The following is a 20,507-nucleotide window of genomic DNA, read 5'->3' as shown; positions in this document are numbered from 1 at the left end:
CATCGGCGGTCACTCGTGTCCGAGTAAGACTGTCCTCCGTTGTGGCTTCTGTGGGTCCTCAGGTGAGCATAGAGCCCAATCCTAGACCCAATTTGTCTTGTGCAATTTGGGCAGATAAAGGTAGTGGTGGTGGGGTGGGGTTGGGTGTGTCTGGTTGATAATCTGTCCTTTCTGTGCTTGCGTTTATCCTCAGCAGCTTGATTTAGGTCACTACTATAAAGCGCAGCACCTTCGTGGACAGCGCTCTTCCATGCCAACCTGCTCCCAGCCACGTACTCCCATGTTTCAAGGTCCATTTGAAACCGCTGTAGATTTGCTTTGATGTTGTCCTTATACCTCATCTTTTGGCCACCCTGGGAACGCTTTCCCTCAACAAGCTGAGAGTAGAAAATCTGTTTTGGGAGGCGGATATCCGGCATTCGGACAACATGACCAGTCCATATGAGCTGGCATTGAGCAACAGTAGCAGTGAGAGTGGGAATGTCAGCCTCACTCAGGACGCTGTAGCCCTTGTAGCCCTCTCAGAAGAGGACCTACAGTGTACACTGGTTGCCTTCACGAGGGCGTACAAACAGCTAGAACTAACAATTAATAATAAAAAAACCAAATCCCCCATCAATCACCACCAAACAGTACTCCAGTCTCACCCCCAAACATCTCCATCGACAACGCTAGACTGGAAAATACTTCCCATACCTAGGCAGCATCCTATCATCAAAAGCCAACATAGATGATGAAATACAACACCGTCTCAGCTGTGCCAGTGGAGCTTTCTCAAGGCTAAGGAAGAGAGTATTTGAGAACCGTGACCTTCTGGCAAAGACCAAAATCATGGTATATAAAGCTGTCTTGCTGCCCACTCTTCTCTATGGATCGGGGACCTGGACTACATACAAGAGGCACGTAAAAACCCTGGAGACGTACCACCAAAGATGCCCCCGAAAAATCCTCAGAATTAGTTGGAAGGACCGACGCACGCGTATATAGGACGTCTGGATACGTATTATCGTAATTTTATATATAAGGTTTTTTTATGTCTGTTTAGTTTGCAGTGTAACACGTCATAGAAATACCTCTTATAACGAGAATCAAGCTAAGCTGATCAAATAATGCAAAAGAGCTATAACACTTGAACCGCCATTTTTTATATTTTTTCGCACGCCATCACAGAATATCTGGCAGACGATTTATGTCGATTTCTGTCCTTTTTAGAATAGAATACTTAATCTATTCTTTCTAAGGACATTTTTTTTTCTCGCGTCTTCACTTGAACTTGCCTGATAGGCGTCAGCAAAAGACTACTTTATCAACTTAAACTATAAGCAACAGGAAAAAATATCGAGAGAAAAGGAGAAGTTTTATCTGTTCGCTGCTGGGGCAAACATTACAATTTCGGGAGTTCGTAACCCACAATTGGCTTTGAGCGGATTTCTTTAGCACAAAGCTGCAACAGTTCACTTCGTTCTTGATGAGTGGTTGTGTCCGTTGTGGAAATAGATTGAAGGGACTTAAAGCAATCGAATACAAAAATGATACACTGTAAAACGCATTCATGACTTGTAAGATATATTTTCTTTTTCAAGTGTTTGTATTTTTAGAAATAATCGTAGTGGATTGCTCTTCGTCTCCTAAAATGTGGCGCTGGTACGGAGCACTTGAAAATAAGGACTTGACGAAAAGAAAAAAAAATAATTTCGCTCGGTGTATGTTTAAAATGTCTACATCGTTTTTTTAGGGTAATTTATTATTAGCTTTTTAGTTGTATTAGTGTAATATCCCAACTGTGTTGCAGCGTTAGTTCTTTGTGAAAACGTGCAAGTTAATCCATGCGAAATCTATCTAAAGATAGGCACCGCCACTGTTGTTTTAAAAAAAAATGAACGTGTGCGCGTCCATCTCGTCAGTAATCGATATATCTATAAATACGAGAATGTGTGTGAAGATATACCTGAACCTACATACTCAACGAATTTAAGATCTATAGACGCGAATTTTGTTATATAGGGTATTCAGATATGTGGAAAAATTTTTAATCGGTTTTCGTCCGGAAAAGGGCGCTGCTAAGTGGTCAGAATGGAAACATTTGTACTTGGGGGGGGGCGTCATCTGATTTTTATCTGTTTGCTAACTGTTTTAGAACCACGCGTGAGGGGTCGTGAAAGATGACAACTTCTTTATGTTAAGAATAAGTTGGTTTGAAAACACTACTTAAAGATCGTGTCAAGTTGGCCTATTAAGTGAAACTAAGATATATGTTTCCGGATGTTTTCGGTGTGTGTTGAGATATTGGACGCAGTATGATCACTCCTTAAAATCCACCCTGTATTCACCATAGTCGAGGCATTGTTATATACGGAATAATCTCGTTGACACACCCGTTCTCGCCAGATCACCTAAGTTAAGTAACGTTGATCCTGGCTAGTACCAGATGGGTGACCATTTGGGAATTCTAGGCGCTGTATGTGCTGTCCGCTCATATCGGCATTGTTTTCAGTCGTCCTGTACCTCAACTTGCCATTGGTATGCAACTATGTTGATTCAGGAGAGGCGTGGTTGGTAACTGCGTAACTCTTGCCCCGCAAATTTCACGCGCAGGAACCCTTACAGTGGGTATCCATAGTCTATCACGACTGAAGGAAGCCACGAGGCATTGTAAATGAGCTAGAGTCAAGGCGCCACGTTTAATAGATCTCTTGTGAAAATCTGGCCTTTCGAAAGAGTTAAATTGGTAATATTGCTTATATCTAAATACTGTGTGACGCTTGAACTAAATATTCACAGACTTTGCATGCAAGCGCTGAGCTTTGCTGCTCCCGTTATCCTGATGGAGTAGAACCTATAATATTACAGATTAATAACTAGTTGTAGAACCTACAATCATACAGGTTAATAAACACCAGTGAAAGGAAGACAATACAAACAGACAATTCTAAAGCATGAAACCGTGCTATCGGATCAGGCTGTCTAAAAATAATATCTTCATAATTGCTGCTCTTTCTTTACCCATTACAATAGCCAATCATGTTCTGCAACGCCAAATACAGAACGACAGTATTCTCTGGGCATAACAATAAAACTAAACAACAGCAATAAAGTAACACTTTTATGAAAATTACCACATTTTGCATTGAAGAACTCGAAAAGTGTTGGCCATGCTATTAAACAAACAAGTAAACGAAACAAGAAAAAAAAAGGATGCACGATTTTTATGAACTCAATGCAAATTTTTAACTGATTAAACAACAATAAGAGCAGCATTAGCAGGTAAGAAAAAAAACGAGATATTGATGCTGAGAATATTTTTCTATGCGATTCTCATCGCTAGCTTATTATCATTTTACTTTAATAGTGTAGTGAAAATTGAGTGTGACTGCAGTCACGGAGGTGGGCTGCATGTGCGAACTCGAAACCCGAGCGATGGAAGATTAGAAAGCGACGAATCAGCAGGTTCCGATGCGCATTACTTTGCATAAATAAGATTATATAAGGCCGAGAGTTAAGATGTTTGGTAGAGTCGAGCCGTTGAGCTCTCGAGAACCGGATGGAACCTGGTTATAGCGGAGAGTGTTACTGAGAATCGAGTCCCAGGTTTTTTTTTTCGATTGTTAAGAAAAGCTTCGAAAAATTGAAAGATTATAGCTACCTTAAATATTCAGCGTTTTGTTTACATTTACTTGCGATTGTAGAAAGCACCGAGTTACATATTAAGCGAACTAACCTGTTTACATGCACTAATATGTAAAAATGGAATTAGAAATTTGGAGATTACAGTAACTTTTTTGTAAGAGTACACGCATTTAGATGTATTATAGGAGATTACGGAATTACGGTAGGTAGTGTGTATATAATTACATATATGCATGTTAACATAGGTTTCCAGTCATAAGAACATGTGCGTTGACCGCATGAACATTCCATGACGCATCATTTATATTAAATCGTATTTTTAACACTTCTATTGAATATATATACACACACACACACACACACACACACACACACACACATATATATATATATATATATATATATATATATATATATATATATATATAAGGGGGTGGTCACCAACAATATGTATTTTTTAACATCATTTTATTATTCCGTGTTTTGGTTTGGCATTGAAAATTATGTTTAGATCGTTGTAATAATGTTTTTAAATCATTGACATCGTTTTTAACGCGTTTCAGACGTTCTCTGAAGCGTCCTCTTCAGAAAGTATTTAACATCTTTAGAATATATTCAAGATGTGTTAAAAATGTAAAAGAACATTTTCGTAGTTTATTTGAAATGTTCCGAGAGGTGGAAACATGTGTAAACGATTCTACTTTTCATTCGTATGTCCAATTTTTATTCCTGGTTCATTGAGCTGGAATGTGGTCACTGCTGTCTTATGTTTCTCTCTCTCTCTCTCTCTGCTTGTGTTTCTATTTATCTTTCTTTGTTTTTTCTCATTTTTTCCCTTATTACTCTTACTTGAGTGAGGGGTGAGGGGCCCATTGGTACTTGGTCAACTGGGTGCATAGGATAGGATGTGTGTGTGCGTGTGTGTGTGTGGGGTGTCTGTGGGGTGTGTGTGAGTGTGTCTGTTTTCTTTTATTGGTTTGAAGAATATATGTTCTGTTTTATAGTATTATAAAGTTATTAGCTTCCCTAGGAAGGTAACTGTGATTCAAGGTCGTTACTAATGTGTGTGTAGTAGTAAGGGGGCAGCTCCTCTGAAATAAGGGTCGGAGTGTTTTCATTCAATTTTGGTATTTATTTTTTGGATTCTTAGATTTTAGTATTCTGATTTTTCGTTTGAGTCTTAGACTGTTCAGCTATTCTTAATATTATGTTTGCTTAGATAAAGAGGTGTATTTATAAATATACGTAGGGATTTTTTAATATTTCTATTTATTTGTCTCCCGATATGCGTATGGCCAGACCCAGGATCGGTCTTAGTATGGGGAAGATCTCGTTCCCCAAAGGAGAGGGGCCACTTGGAGGGGTATATATATATAGGAGGAGGGATGATAGAAGGGATGATAGTTATCTCAGTCGTGAAGGATTTCTCCTCCACTGATTGAGGGGGGGGCGAGGTGTTGGAACAGATATTACACTATGGTTCTAGGTGTTTCCTAGTGTTGTTGGTTTCGAGGTTAAGTAGGTTTGGTATTGTTCAATGTGTTGTATTAGAGATAGGGGTGTTATGTCTGTGTGTGGCTGTATGCTTGTGTGTGTGTGTAGTGTGTGTTTTAGTGGGCGCGTATATGTATATGTACGTGCATGCGAGTGTGCCTTGCATTTCATGTCTTTGTGTGTTGATATTAAGTTCTGTTTAGTTCGGGAGTGAATCTTGTTATGAAGTTTTTTTCCTGTGTAAGTAAATAAAAATAATTGTCTGTTTGGAAAATTGGCATTATTTTAAATCTATTTCCGCTGCATGTGTGTACGTGTTTTGAAACATAGAGGTGTCTGTTATCTGCAATTTTGATGTTGCTCTTATGTAAGGCCACTCTATTGCTGAAATTTTAGGTGGCGCCTATTTAGGATCTGTTGCATGCTGTGCATCTTAGTGCATATACTACATTTTTGGAGGTGGAATTTAGATCATTTTTATTTTGAATGTTTGTGTTGGGTTTTTGAATGTTTATGTGTTACCTTCTATTATTATGTCACATACTCCACATCGCGGTTTGTTGCATTTTGTAACCCCTTTTGTAGAATGTGGGACGAGTTTTGTGGAAGTTATGATGTGTTTTAAGTTTTTGGGTTGGCGTTTGCTTTTTATTATTTTTGTGGTTTTAAGTATGTTTAGTTTTGAGGAGGATAAGGTTTTTGTTATCTGTGTAAATAGTTCTGGGTTGTTTGTGTTGTGTGTGAAGACGTATGCTAAAATTTGTCTTTGTTGTGTTCTTTTGGGATTCTTAGTTGGTTTAAGTGAATTTTTTTCAGCCAGTTCAATACCTTTCTGTATTTGTGGTAGTGGATATCCTCTTTTCCGCAGGATTATTTGCAGTTCATTCAGTCTAGTCGAACGGAGGTGTCTGTCTGTTACTATGGTGCAAATGGACGCCATTTTGCTTTTCAGCACAATTATGAAAATAGTTTTTGAGTGGTTGTGGACGATTACATGGAGAAAATTATATGAAAAGAGAAGTTGATACAACCTGGGTAATCCATTATCGGAAGGAGTGCTGAAAAGCAAAATAGTGTCCATTCGCAGCTGAACATTTTGCTAACTGCATTTCTTTTCCTCTGATATGAGCCATTGTTGAAAATCCATGGATTAAGGAAATTAAAATAACCCCTTCTATATATTCCCTTTGTCAAACAATATATTCTTAAATCGAATATATGTCTCTATATGTTGTTTTTTCAGAATTTAAAATTGAACCACGAAACTTATATATATATATATATATATATATATATATATATATATATATATATATATATATATATAGCTTAGAGCTTTAGAGGAAAAACCCAAGCTCAATTCTATGAGAGGAGACTTATCTGGACCTTATAAAGCTCAACAAGTATCTTTGGAGCTTACATATGAAGACAATAGGAGTTTGAAATGAAGACACATAACTATATATTGGTGGATATAGATTGGCTCATTTATTCAATAAGGGAATACAATCGATTAGTTGGGGGATAGAAAAGACTCTTTATGCCAAAGCATTTCGAAGCCTACTACTTTTCATCAGAAGAGTAGAGAAGATGCTAGGCAGCATAGTGAGGATTCGGCGTCTAGCGTTGGATTCATTAGGAACGAAATAGATCAAAACAAATTAAAATTATAAATAATGTTGGTGGGGGGGTCGAATTCTAAATAAAGCAGGAGCGTATTATATATAGTGCAGTGCAGAAAGGTGTATAGAGTCTTTATCATAGTCTTAAGTGTATGTAGTATATGATTTAGGGTTAAAGTTGGGACTTAACTGAATGTGTGGTGGTTCTAATTTAACGGCGTGTAAAGTGTCTATTATCTATGGAGGGGCATTTTGTTACATATACAAGCGAGATGACATCACTATGAATTAGTGTATACTTTTGGGAGGAATATTATGGTGGTGATTTAAGGCGAAAGGGGTGGGTTTGGGTGGATAGTTATTAGGATATAATACTAGATTTCAAAGTACTAGGTAATATGTGGCAATATTTCTATCTTTTCTTTTTTATAAGGAAATGGTAGAGAGATAGGGTGGAAAATTCTTTGGGGTGCCTAACAGGACAAAATTAGAATTTTGGATATGGATGATTGGCTTGGTGGAGTAATTGGCTGAATTTTACTATTAGCCATAAAAACATTAATAATAACAGCAGTAATAACAACGATGGTAATGACAATAAAAATGATGATGATAGTAGCGATAATAATAGCGATGACAACGATAATAAAATAGCAATTATAATGTTAACAAAAATAATAGTAATAATAATAATAGTGATAATAATACTAATAATAATGGTAATAATTACTAGAATACAGATAAAGGCCAGATCCAAGACACATGAAATATATGTAAGGGATAGAGGGTGAAGGGTAAAGTAAAAAGAACAAAAAAAAGGGGGAAGAGGAAAAAATTTATATATATATATATATATAAAATAAGATAAAAGAACAAGATCATAAAGATAAAAAGTTCTTAAGTTCGTTAAAAGGGGTTTAGTGTTGGATACTTAAATGAGGTATAAGGGATTAGAGTAGTGCATATGCACACATACATATACACACCAACTTATACATATATATATACACATGTACATATATATATATATGCATATACATACATACATACATATATACACTCACGCACACACACATACAATGGGGTTTGCCGGCAGAAACAAAGAGTTCGGAAAGTAGTATCCTGGGGTGTTTAATATTTCTATACAGGAGAGGGTCTGTAATAGTCCATAATTAAGTCACAAGAATACGCTTTCTATGTTTACATGAGCAGGACATAACCAACAGAGTACATACAAATAAACGAGGAAAAGTAATATATATATATATATATATATATATATATACTCATATATATACTCATATATATACTCATATATATATATATATATATATATATATATATATATATATATATATGCACCGTGCGTTGGTCACGCGGGATTCACGTTAAGATTTTTGTTCCTTAGAAGCGCTGGTTGAATTTGAAGAAAATAAAATACGTATTATATACACCTGGACATAGATGCGAAAAGGACATATAAACCGAGAAACTGAATCTCTTACACTGCAGCACAAGATAACTCGATAAGAACCAACCATATCAAAACAAAGATCGATAAAACACAAAAAACGCCGGTCAGGAGATTCGAACCCAGCCCATGCCATGGGATATATATATATATATATATATATATATATATATATATATATATATATATATATATATATGCACCGGCCGCTTGGCGTTGCTCGGTTGTAAAGTTCGATTAAATATAATATTTTAATTAATACAGATTTCGCATTTGTTCTTACAGAACTAATTCTTTATTGATTATTATATTTTAGCCAATGTATAGCAGTGCTTTCAAATAAGAAAAAAATAACCAAATATGACTTTGGTGCCATCAGCAAGAATCGAAACCATAATATATAGCGTTCGAGCCTTAGTCATAACCGTTTGAGCTATCGTCAGACGAATAACAAATAGTAAAAATGAAATAACTTTAACGTATAAAACGTATATTTGCGCATTCGTACAAAAACACTTAAATCGGCTTACGCCTGCCAAGTTTCATTCTTTCCAATTTAAATCTTTTAACAGGTTTGTTTAATTCTAAAAACCCATAAAAACGGCTTACATAACCGTAGTCATGAGGATATGCCAATTGAAATATATTGACGCAGACACACAGACATACATATTCATTTTATTAAATTAGATTACTGCGTCATTTTAAAAAAATCTTTTGCATATTTTTAATCAACAAAAAGGTAAGACAATCAAAATTTATTTTAAAACATACTTATACTGATTAAGATTTTACCTGCAAAAACAATTCTAAGCTATTTAAATATTTGTAGCTAAACGATCATTTCAATATTTTTTTGTCTTAGCATTATATTGTCTGTTTTCATTTCAACACAGCTAGGTTTCGATACGGAATAAAATTGTCTTCGGTAAAAGAAGAGTGATTCACACCCAAGAGTATAAAACAAAATATTTAAATACTAATTTAATCTATTATGTAAAGGACGGCTGTTAGTGTGCACGTGTGTTTGTACAGTCAGATAAAACTTTATAAATACATAACAGACCTCTACAAAGTTGGTATATTTTTAAGTGAATTAATCGTTGAAAAACGAATATCTAAAATCTTTTAAAAACGTCTTTGAGGGAATGGCTATCTATATCATCAAATATAAATAACACGTAACCACCATTTTTAATTTCATCATTTAAAAAAGGCCCAGAATATAAATCAGCTTTTTTTTAATTGAACGATATTTACTCTAAATTTAATCTATAGTTTTTTATTATTTCTCTAAAAAAAGGATGTGGGGGAAACTTAGTTCAAGTAATGCTTTTAAGGCATTCGTTATTTTTTGGGGGCGCTTCAGTAGTGTTCTGGGGACTTTGAGAGTTTTATTTTTTACTCCTAAAATTAAATAAGGATGCCTCTTCTAAGGGAGGGAGAAACTTCACACTAATAAACATTTTTATGTTTAAGTTGCTGTGTAACCTTGTTATTTTTAATACATATGGGGGTAATATATATTAACTGCATGTAAACCACACGGAAACGTTCGTGACTTATTTCTGATGAAAACTACCTGGCTAGATGTTCCACTCATCTGTTAAGCGATATTGAAATAATCATTAAAAATCTATCTTCAGCTAATACTTAGATGTAGATGTACATAAAATAATATATATATATATATATATATATATATATATATATATATATATATGACTACTTCATTTAATCACATAAAATAATATACGGAAGTATAAATTTATGCGTAAACTTTAAGTATTTGCTTCAACAGGTAACAGTTATAAAATATATATGGCAATTAAGCTACACATAATATTCCGCGTTTCATCTATGCTAGGATTCATCAGGCTAATGCGAGGCTTTAGTCGTTTTCTTGCGTTTATATATACGCACCTTTTATTAAGTTTTTAGTTAGCCAACCAACTTTCTAGTTTCCACCGCACCCTTCCTAATCAGCCAATGAGCAGTCACTTACGGGACAAAGGCCCAGTTGACCTCCGGTCCACCCGTTCTTTGTGTGTTCTATTTTAGCGGGAAGAGTAGATATCTAGTGTCCTACTTAGCTCTACCTACGTATTGAACACTGTTGAAGTAAATACTTAACGTTTACGCATAAATTTATACTTTCGTATATTAATTTATGTGATTAAATGAAGTATTCATACTTAACTCCTGAGACAGTTGAGCACTCTTAACAGAATTTATCTCACCACACCCAAAATAGATATGGAAAGGGTTACTTTTGAAACATCGCTAAAAAAGGCCAACACCTAGCAAGTATAACTATATTATTAAATAATTTAAAAAAGTAGATAAACTAATACGCCGAATGCGATGGCGAGCAAATTACTTCCTTAAAAATGAAACATAAAAAAAGAATCCCAAAAAATGCAAAATTAGTAGACCTTTTGATAAACTTTGAAAATGACCTTTTAAACGTAATTAAAAATTTAGATATCCACGATGAACATAACAATTTCCAACGGAAACTTCACAAACTCGTTAGAAACATAAACAACTCTAATAAAACTTTTGTAAAAGCAGATAAAACTAGAAACTTTTATAAAATAGATAAACAAGAATATAACAAACTAATCACAGAAAACATTACAAAAAACTACAAAAAACTGGATACAAACGAATGCGATTACATAGATATGAAAATCCTGAAAGTAAACACACCACCGATAAATAAAAAATTAGCGATAAATTTGGCAAATTGAAACCTACAGAGGCATACATCCTGCTCAAAGACCACAAAAGTGACTTCAATAATAAGCCCAGAATCCGCTTGATAAACCCAACTACACAAGAAATAGGTAGAATTAGCAAAGCAATACTTTCTAGTGTAAACAAACAAACAAATCAAACTAGACCTAGAATTAAAGCAGTGGGCAAATACTGTCGAAGAAATCACTTGGTTTTAAAATATAGAAAACAAAAATAAATATACGTTTATACAGTTCGACATCATAGACTTCTATCCCTCGATATCCGAATAACTTTGCAACATTGTCCTAGAATTTGCCGAGGCATACACTGATATATCCTCGGAAGAAATCAACATCATTAAATGTGGAAAATCAGTTCTAATAAATAACAATAACCAATGGATAAAAACTAAAATTACAAGTTCGTTTGATTTGGCGATGGGTGCCCGGGATCGTGCAGAGGCATTAGATCTTCTGGGATTATTCATTCTATATACCCTCACAAGAATATTTAATACTACACATATCGGCCTATATAGAGATCATGGACTAGCTATGAAAAAAGACTCCAATAAAGTCAAGCGAGACAACTTTAAGAAAATCATACACAAGGAAATGAAAAAATTAGGCCTAAAAGCAGACGTATCAGCTAACATAAAAATAACAAACTTCTCAACGTCACGTTTAATTTAGATGAAAACACATATGAACCCTACTTAAAAGATAACCCTAGTCTAATATACGTAAACCCTAAGTCCAATCACCTACCAGCAATTATAAAACAGATTCTAACTTGATCGTAAGTAGACTCAGCAATAATTCAAGCGATGAAAATGTATGAAATTAACAGGTCAATCAATATCTATGAAATATCCTTAAAAATAGTGGATACAAAAATATTGATATCAAATATAAGCAACAATGCACCAGTAACAATAATAAAATTAAAAATAAAAGAACAAGAAATATAATCTGGTATAAGGCGTCTTACAATCAAATATTTAAAAAGAAATAAAAGAAATAATAATAATAATAAACCAACTCCGGACAAAGACAACCATACTAGCAATAAAAATAAAAATACTAATAACGAACAAGATAAATGCAACTGCAGATTTTGCCGCACATTTTGCCCACTTAAAAATAAATGTCTAACCAAAAACATAGTTCATCAGACAACACTATTTGTGAAGGAAAACCCGAATAACAAGAAACATTACGTAGGTATGATTTCCTTAGATTTTAAAACTCGATATTATGACCAAAAAAGTACATCAAAAAATTTAAAAAACACCGAATGAAAATAACTCTAGCAAACAAATACTGGGAACCCAAAGAAAGCGGACATTTGCCGTTAGTCGAATGAAAAACAGTAAGACAAGAAAACAAAAGAAAACAAACGTAGAGACCTAGACGATCCATGTAGAATATGCCTTTATGATAAATTTGCTTTCCTATACTTAAAAGAACCCCAACATCTATTAAATTGTAGGAGAGAAATAGCGAACAATTCTGTCCATAGGATAAACTTTACTCTAGGACAGCGATACAAAATAATTTTAAAACTAACAATAACAATAGAAAATAAACTAAGCATACATGCACATAAATTATCACACACACGCACACACACACACGCACACACACACACACACACACACACACACACATATATATATATATATATATATAGACTAACATAAAAAAAAAACATTTAACGTAGGTTTAAAATTGGTCAGGGCACTAGATATCTACGCTCCCCGCTAAAATAGAGCACACAAAGGAACGGGTGAACCAGAGGTAAATTTGGCCTTTGTCCTGAAAGTGCCTGCTCATTGGCTGATAAAGAAGCGTGCGGTGGAAACTAGAAAGCTGCTTGGCTAACTAAAAACTCAATAAAAGATGCGTATATAAAAACGCGAGACAACCACAAAATCCTCGCACAAATCTGATGAATTCTAGCGTGGAATATTCTGTGTAGCTTAATTGCCATATATATTTCATAACTTACTATATATATATATATTTATATATATATATATATATATATATATATATAAATCAGTGTAAGGAAAAGTTCGAGAGACATTCGTTTAACTCCAATTCCGAGCGCCCTAACCCTAACCCTAACCCTAACGAATGAGGAAATATTCAATGGCTACGGGCGTAATAAGAGATACATTCTTATTTATGCGTCAAGCTCGCGAACAATACCGTCAGCCATCATAACAGCATTCAACAGAAATGAAATTGCATTTATATCTTAGGTTTGACGGTTTCTATTATTCCGCAGCTAGGTAAAAAGTAATTATACATACTTGCTTTTAATTATCATCTACACAGTATGCGTTTACTAATTGCCGGATCATCAGTGTAGAAGTAACCCAAGAGAGTGGACGATTTGTTTGTTGAATATGAGTGTTGCATTACGCTACTACGATATTATTAACAACAGTGCGCAACTCGGGAAGAGAATGAATTCTAATATAGTCATCCACCTATAACCAGTTTCGCTTTATGACATTTCTTCAGTGCAGCTACCCTTGCTCTAATTGAAAACAAGATATATATATAAAAAAAAACTACAACTATATAGTTTGTATTCGGAACTTCTAAGCACAGGGTAAGGGTTAGGGTAAGGCCGTTAGTAAATTATATTTCAATGATTTATATAAATATTCAGGAAGGACTCCATTTGTTTATTACAAAGACTTGGGCATTCTGTAAAACATATGACTTCACACACACACACACACACACACACACACACACACACACAAACACACACACATACACACACATAAATATATACATATATTACTACTATATTTAATCACATAAATTAATATACGAAGATATAATTTTATGCGAAAATTTTGAGTATTTAAATCAACAGTGCTCAATAAGTAGGTAAGGCTAGGTAGTAAATTATAAAAAATATATGGCAATTAAGCTACTAATATTCCGCGTGTAATTCTTGTGAGAATTCGTCAGATTTATTCCTGACGAGTTCTCAGGCTTACGCCTGACGAATTTTCACGGGAATGAAACGCGGAATAGTCCGTGTAGCTTAATTGCCATATACATTTTTATAACTTACTATATATATATTGTTGTTAGATGAGATAAGCCATTGGTACCTTCGGTTTTTTGTACCGTCGGTTTCAAACCCGATAATCATGACCGTTTAAGATATCCATATCAAGCTCTCTTCAGGCAATACTCTAATTATCGGGTTTGAAACCGACGTTACCAATGACTTATCTCATATAACAATTTTCTGTACACAAAATACAAAATATAAATACGCTCTTATTTTCAGATTATCTTTTAACTGAGCACTCTGCTGGATTTCTTTAAAAAAAAACTAATCATATATATATATATATATATATATATATACACGCATATATATATATATATATATATATATATATATATATATATATATATATTATGTTTTAATTCAATTTTCACTCCAAACAAGGCGCAGTGTCACTTTGAAGTAAGGGGGTCACTATCTTGGACATAAGTTGCAGGGATATTATGAAGGGAGGTGGGCAGCAAGATGTCTGTTCAAATTAAACTTATGTATTTATAGTGGAAATCCATGTAGTAATGTCATAATAATTATTTATAGATTCACCCTTTCATGAATATAAGATCCAATCGTTTGTATCTTGTATTGTTTGTCTTTGAACAATAAAGTTTGTAAATGTTAAATTATATAATTTAATTCACCTCATCATAACAAAATGAATATAATTTTGTACCTCGCCTCTAACTTTAATATAAATCCTCACTGACACTTTTTCAATTCTACAATTCAGAAACTTTTGTGATTCATTTCTGATGAAATCTACAAGGCTAATTGAAAAAACAAAAAACAAAGGTGTATTTGCATGTAAGTGTACATAAAATATAGATTATTAATATACATATACATATAATATACATAATAGTCTCTCGCTCCTAGAAAATGTTCAAAAAAGAGTCGCCAATCTGATATACTCTGAACTGGCATCTAAGCTTCAGCCTCAGTCCCATCGACGAAACGTTGCATCCCTCTGCCTGTTCTACAAGTATTTTAATGGTGAATGCTCTGACGAACTGCAGACACTTGTGCCCCCAAGACGTAGACACCCTCGACAAACCCGAAAGGCAGCTAAATCCCACCCCACACATTAGAGATTCCTAGATGTAAAAGATCTTTCTACTCCAGTAGTTTCTTCCCCCAAACCGCTAGACTCTGGAATTCCATTCCAGGTTACTGCTTCCCTAACTGTACTGACATGCAGAAGTTCAAGTGTAACGTGAACCGACATCTTGCTGCACAAATCCCAACATAGTGCCCCAGTAGTTGCTGCCTCTGATAGTAGCCACCTACACCAAAGTGACAATGCGCCTTGTTTGGGGTGAAAATGTAATAAAAAAAATAATATAATATACATAATATTATTAATATACATATAATATACATGATATTATTAATATACATATACATATAATATACATAATATTATTAATATACATATACATATACATAATATTATTAATATACATATACATATAATATACATGATATTATTAATATACATATACATATAATATACATGATATTATTAATATACATATACATATAATATTCATAATATTATTAATATACATATACATATAATATACATGCTATTATTAATATACATATACATATAATATACATAATATTATTAATATACATATACATATAATATACATAATATTATTAGTATACATATACATATAACATAATACTATTATTAATATACATATACGTTAACTCCTTGTGGAAACAATATAGTTTTCTTTACCTCCAATTCCGAGCGCCCTCACCAATGAGGACGCATTTAATGGCTACGGGCGTAATGAAAAATACATTCTAACCCATATTTCTAGATTAATAACACAGGACTACATGCAACTTCTACTCCACTTTCTCAGCTTCATTAAAGCTATATCAACTTTCTCAGCTGCATTAAAGCCATATCTACAAGTATGCATTTAAAACCAGGCAAACTATTTTAACAATGTAAATATTGATTATAAACAAGGGGCATTTCTAGTTACTTTAATCTTAGGTCTATTAGCATTCCTTTCTCCATTAATTAGACTATACTTAACAAGATCATACACCTCAGGCTCCAAATCATATCACTTTTGCATATTGGGTTTGCATTAAAGATAATTTAATTGCTAAACAATTCCCCACTTCAAATATATTTTTTAAGAAAACGCAAAGCGTTTTAAAATATTTACTAGATTACTCTAATCAATATAGCAAGATTATTAACATTATATGTATATAGTTATGTGTGTACATGTGTTTCTATATGTGTCTATATATAAGTATACGGTGGCTTACGTGGACATGGACATTATACGTCATATAACATCTAGTGTGTTTTCACCCACCCGTTTTTATTCATCAGATAAATAAGGTTTTCCTCTCTCTCTATTCCTGCTCCAATTTTGTATCACATTTATATCTTAGGCTTAACAACTAGTATAAATTTTTTTGTAAAAATAGAAAGACTGGCCCCCCCCTTCCTCCTCTTAAAGATATTACCAGTTCTGCTTCAGATCTTTAGCATAATTCATTTTCAATTTCTCGAACTATGAAACCCGAACGAGTTTTGCTTTTTTTTCTCTCGTGAACTTTAGAACCTGTTCTTGTGATAAAATCTTCTACCAAATATTAGGAAGCTACTTTCACAACTGGAATTATTTTTCTGATATATATATATATATATATATATATATATATATATATATATATATATATATATAAAGGAAAATGTCTGTCTGTGTATGTCTGTGTACATTTCCGTACCAAATAACTCTGTTAATATTCGGTCGGTCTAGAGACTCGAGATTTGGCATAAGGAATATTGAGACTTGGGAAGATCTTTTAAATCGATTTTCAGACAGGAAGTTGGCTGTCAAAGGGTCAAAATCTAACGATTTTACATTTGAAAACTCAACCAAGCTCCTCCGCTAATTTTGGGTCTAAAGACTTGAAATTTTATTGTAGGTTACTTGGACATGATCAAACCTGTCAGTTTGATTTGAGCCTACAGACATAAATGTTAAAGGGGTCAAAATTGGGGTCAAAGTTAAAAAAATTGACCTCTTCGGACAATTTCTGGTCTAAACATTTGAAATTTTGAATAAAGTGTATTCAGAGATAAGGCTAACTTTTTAATCGGTTTGGGTCTGATATTTGAGTTGTCCAGGAGTCAAAGTTCAAAAGAGTTGACCATTGCAGGTTCTAGAAAACTAATCAGCCAATTTTGGGTCTAAATATTTGAAATTCATACATAACGGGTATTCAGACATGCGGCAAGCATTTTAATCAATTTTAGGGCGAAAATTTGGCTGCCTAAAGGTCAGCGTTGAAAGAGTTGTGCTTTGCAGATTCTACCAAATTCCCCCGCCAATTTTGGGTTTAAAGACTTGAAATTTTAGATGTAGTTAACTTGGACATGGGTAAAACTTAGTATTTTGATTTGAGACCAAAATAGTAAATGGTAAGGAGTCAAAATTGGGACCAAAGTAAAAAAAGAAGACCTCTGCGATCTCTACGAAATTACTCAGACAAATTTTGGTCTAAACATTTGAAATCTTACATAAAGTGTATTCACACGTAGGGCAAGTTATGAACAGTACATAGGGCAAAGCCGAATTGAACTACTAGTATATATATATATATATATATATATATATATATATATATATATATATATATATATTAACTTATATTACGGGCATATGTTTTATTTTCAATATCCCAGTAATTTCTGCATTTGCCTGAAAGGTACTTATCAATGTTACGTCATATTCTGACGAATACACCAATAACAGAACAATTCTATTGAATAGAACTGTTTACATCACATATATTGTAATATGTAAACAGGACCGTGTCTTAGCAATTGCATCCAATAACAGAAAATTTGCCTGAAGGAAAAAAGCACTAAAGTAGGAAGGAAGGAAATTGTTTTCTGTAGTGTAGACAGATTAAAAAATGAAAATGGCATAATAATGTAGGCGTCCATGCGTATGTAAAACTCAGTGGAATAACCGCCCTAGCAATTGTTCATAACGAAAGAAATTTAATCGTGAGTCTGCATCTGGTTGGAACAACTTTATATGCGTCTATTTACTAGCAAGTCCCGTGTGTCGACGATGCCCGGATAAATTTAAAAAAAAATAGTTGAACACTAAAAAAACAAACAGAAAAGAATCCATTTTAAGGAAAAAATAATTATTATTGATATATACGCGACACATTTTTTGTTTCTTTTACCTATATAGTTTTATACGTAAATGACTCGTTATTTTTCTGAGTGTATGTTAAAACAGTATTAAAATTTAAAACACAGACATAGTTTAGATAGGATGGCTCATGAAGTATGTGACAGAATGTCGAACGACATCCCTACGCAACACTATTTCATACAAAATTCAAACAAATAAATATCATTCAGTAATGGATAGTTCTGGGATAAAATGGATTAGTTTTTGGGATCATAAATCAACCCCACAAATGTCTTTAGTTCACCCTAATAACATTTTATTTGAGAATCGGAAACCAGCGATGAAACTAATTTCTCATTTATGACTCACCCTGATGAATTCAAGTGGTATTTTTTTCATTATGTGTGTGAATTTTGACTTGTATTGTAATATTGTTTTTCAGACAAAAATATGTAGTGTAATAGTTGTTGTTATACAGCAATTAGTCTTTTGTGTCCTCAGTTATTTAGGGAATATCTTTCTAAACCGGAGAAATAATTTATAATTAATAAATAATAAGTATAAGAAATAATAATAATAATAATAATAATAATAATAATAATAATAATTATATAATCTTCTACTATCTTTCTTCTATCTTCTTCTATTCTTCTATCTATCTTCTTCTATCTTCTTCTTCTATCTTCTTCTTCTATATAAATAAAATGAACTCATTTTCCCCGTCTGATTTTGACATTAATAGGATTAAAAATCAAGATATTTCATGCAAATATAATATGCACAAACGGCAGAACAATATCTGAGGTGTGTTATAGGCTTATTATTTCTCAAATTCCTCGATAATCTTAGATTTCTATACTTTTTCTGCTGAGAAGTCACGGCCAAAATCGGTTAAGATCAATGAAAGTGGTAAAATTTTTTCTCTCTCATAAATTCCTCCTCCCCCTGCCACCACTTAACACCGTTTGGGGATCGTTCACAAGGAACAGTTGAGAAGAGAACACCGGTTTGGCTTCGTAGTTCTTTCATGTGAAGTTATTTAAAATCACTAAACTAAGCTGCAGTGCTCTGTGGCGTAGTGGTTAGCGTGCTGGACAATTCACATTATATTTTCACGTTCGCGCCGACCTACCGTAGTCGTTTTTTTTTTTTTTTTTTTTTTTTCCTAAACAACTGGAATGGACTTTTCTTGGTGGCCGAACTGTTAACGTTGCAGATGTTTGTTTTTTTTCACACTTTATTTTCCTACTTTTACTCATGACTCCGGGTTTGATCCTTCCTACTTACCTACCATAACATTTTTTAAAACTCCCCCCCCCCGTCCCGGAAACAAACACTCGGGCAACGCCGGTTACCCCCGCTAGTTATATAATATAATAATAATATAATATAATAAAAATATAATAATATAATGTAATAATAATAATGATAATAATATAACATAATAATATAATATAATAATAATAATAATAATAATAATAATAATAAGAAGAAGAAGAAGAAGAAGAAATAATAAGAAGAACTAATAAGAAGAAATAATAAGTATAAATCCCTAGTGTTACTTGCTGTAAGCTTGACTTTCTCCCCGTGAAAAACCTCTACCCTCGTATGAATATAAATAATCACGAACATGTTAAATACGTTGATATTGTAATTTTAAAAGTAAAAAAAAATACATTAAATTGTATGTGTTTATGTTAGTCGTTTAGTTGAATGAAAATTGAATATAAGTTGTTTATAATAAAACAATAACGAATTTTAGCCTCTTGATAAACGTAAAATCATTGCTTTTTTTTTCTTAACGCAGCGAAATAAATATCGGTTTGGATGGCAACAAATGTACTATCTGTTCGGATAGTACATTTTATCTTTTCAGGCATCGGTTATCGAAGTAGAAATCTTTAAATACTGAGCACAAACTTTAGTTTGGTTCTAATACAGTTTTTAGAGAAGTACGAATTTCCTTACATAAAAAAAACAACTTTATGATTAATTCTGCACTCGTACTGAGCCGAGTAAATAGTAAAATAGAAATTATTGAACTTGAATTAATTATAATTGTCCTGTACTTATGTTCTATGTAAAAATTAATATCAACTAAATTTCAGTTGTAATATATATATATATATATATATATATATATATATATATATATATATATATATATATATATATATATATATATATATGCAGCTTTGAGGTGTTCAAAAGTCAAAACTAATGAAGACAACGAGGTTGTTAAATAGTGCTCAATAAAAA

The sequence above is a fragment of the Euprymna scolopes genome, chromosome 10 (genome assembly GCF_053919585.1).
Source record: "Euprymna scolopes isolate OS-2025 chromosome 10, ASM5391958v1, whole genome shotgun sequence".
Lineage (NCBI taxonomy): Eukaryota > Metazoa > Mollusca > Cephalopoda > Sepiida > Sepiolidae > Euprymna > Euprymna scolopes.
The sequence above is the reverse complement of the archived record's forward strand: the minus strand, read 5'-3'. Positions refer to the sequence as shown.